Source organism: Echinops telfairi, unplaced genomic scaffold, assembly GCF_000313985.2.
Source record: "Echinops telfairi isolate 266 unplaced genomic scaffold, ASM31398v2 ScPeMD7_7457;HRSCAF=8495, whole genome shotgun sequence".
Lineage (NCBI taxonomy): Eukaryota > Metazoa > Chordata > Mammalia > Afrosoricida > Tenrecidae > Echinops > Echinops telfairi.
This window is the reverse complement of record NW_022111357.1, coordinates 29,582,182-29,584,194: the sequence shown is the minus strand read 5'-3', so window position 1 is coordinate 29,584,194 and position 2,013 is coordinate 29,582,182. Positions and strand designations below refer to the sequence as shown.

The window sequence follows — 2,013 nt, the reverse complement described above, 5'->3', positions numbered from 1 at the left end:
ATAACAGCCAACCATCAAGAAAACTACCACTTGACAAGTTTTGGGAAGGCATAAAAGATGGATACCCACAACTATTTTTTGAAAAACTTTTAGAATATCCCTCCCTCCCTGTTCCAGCTTTGTGAGGCTAAAGCAAGAACTCAGCACAACTTGCATGTCGGAGCAGATAAGAGAATCTACCTGTTTTTCCTATGAAGCTGGACAGTAAAGAAGTTGACTAGGAATGTAAAACAGTGCTGCTCACCAAATGAATTTGTTTTGGGAATTTGTGTTAGTCTGGGTAGACTAGAGAAACAAATCCATAGAAACTCATGTGTATTAGAGAGAGTTTTATATACAAGAATAATTGTGTATTGAGAAAGCATCCCAACCCATCCAGTCAAAGCCCATAAGTCCGATATTAGCCCATATGTCCGATACCAATCTATGAATTCCTCTTCAGACTCACGAAGCACATGCAATGACACCAAATGCAGGACGATCACAGGCCAGTGGGTGGAAAGTCTTTGGATCCAGTGGCATTGTAAGCATCTCAGTGTTGGCAGGGATCTCCATGTAGCTCTTCCATTTCCCAGGGCACAGGGTCTATCTGTGTAGTGTCATGTGTCATCAGTAGAGTGTCTCCAAGGGAGTGAGCTGTGTGTGTGTGACTGTCTCCCACCTCCAAGAGGAAATACCGCAGTTCCCAGAATTCTCAGGAGAAGGCCATGCCCACACACAGGCCTCATTGGCTATATCCTGATTGACAGCCTAGACTCCACCCCTACACTCTTAATCCTCAAATTGACAAATGATTATATGACGACCACAGAATTTTCCGTTATTTTTCATTTATTTTTAAAAATACATGCTTGCATATTTTTAGGAGTTCATGTGGACTTAACGATTTTTAAGTTTTCCATTTCATTCCTAATATAATAAATACCAACAGTTATCACCCACATTGTCCTGAAACCAGAAAATTTGAGAGCTGCTGTTCCCGGGTACCCAGATGTGAGGTTGCTGGAAGCTGGACAGTACAGCTCAGCTTTCCTAGGCTCTGTGCTTCCAGAGTGGTGGCACCAATTTCCATTTCCTCCAGCGTCTAGTCGAGTGAGTAGAGAAGGCTGTCTCATTGTGATTTGGCCTGTGCATTGCATTTCCCTACTTCAAAGGAGACCGGGCATTTTTGGCATTTCCTCTCCGTGAAGTCCTGTCTCTTTGCTGTTGATGCGTAGAAGTTATTTCTATGTTCACGCGCTAGTCTCTCCTCCCCTCCCCCTACCACATCCCTCTGGTCTTATTATTTATATATGTGTCAAGTACCTTCACCCATTCTGCAGCTTGTTTTTTTCACTCTTATGCCAACACCCCACTTATAAAAATTATTGATTCAAGTAAAAAATACATGTAGGAAAGTACACAAATCAGAAATGTGGAGCCCAGTGAATCATCTTAAAGTGAATACATGCACATTAGCACCAGATGATCAAGTTATGAAATGTTATCACCTTCCTGGAAGGCCCCCTTCGATTTCCCTCCCAGACACTTCCCTCCTGCCCAAAGGTAAACACTGTCCCATTTCCTAGCACTGAAAATTAGTTTGCCCTGTTTTTTAATTTTACACACATGGACTCATACAGTATTTATCTTTTGAGATTGTAGTTGAGACTTTCATCCATGTCATGATGTCAAAATTTGTCAGTTATTGTTATTGAAAATTGCGTGGTGTGAATAAATCACTGTGTGCTTGCCCATTCTGTTACAGATAAATACTTGGGTTTTTCCAGAGTGGGGGTTACTTGAATAATGATGCTGTGAGTTTGTTCTTGTATTTACTGTGTTTTATGAATGTAAGTTCATAATTTTAATATATTCAGATCTCACTATTTTCCTTGTTTGCTGTGTAAGGTGTTCTTGCCTAGACCAGGGTCATACAGAGATTCTCTCATAGAGCTTCCGACGCTTTATAGTTTCACATTTGCAGGTAGGGGTTGAGTCATCTGACGATAGTCTTGAGAGCTGGAGAACCAA

The 2,013-nt window shown here is 41.3% G+C and overlaps 1 protein-coding gene across 1 annotated transcript in view; it reads left to right on the top strand.

Annotated features, from left to right (window-relative positions):
• The window catches only part of DNAJC16 (DnaJ heat shock protein family (Hsp40) member C16), a 56,378-nt gene that overhangs the window by 32,214 nt on the left and 22,151 nt on the right, over positions 1-2,013 (top strand). The window lies entirely within an intron of this gene.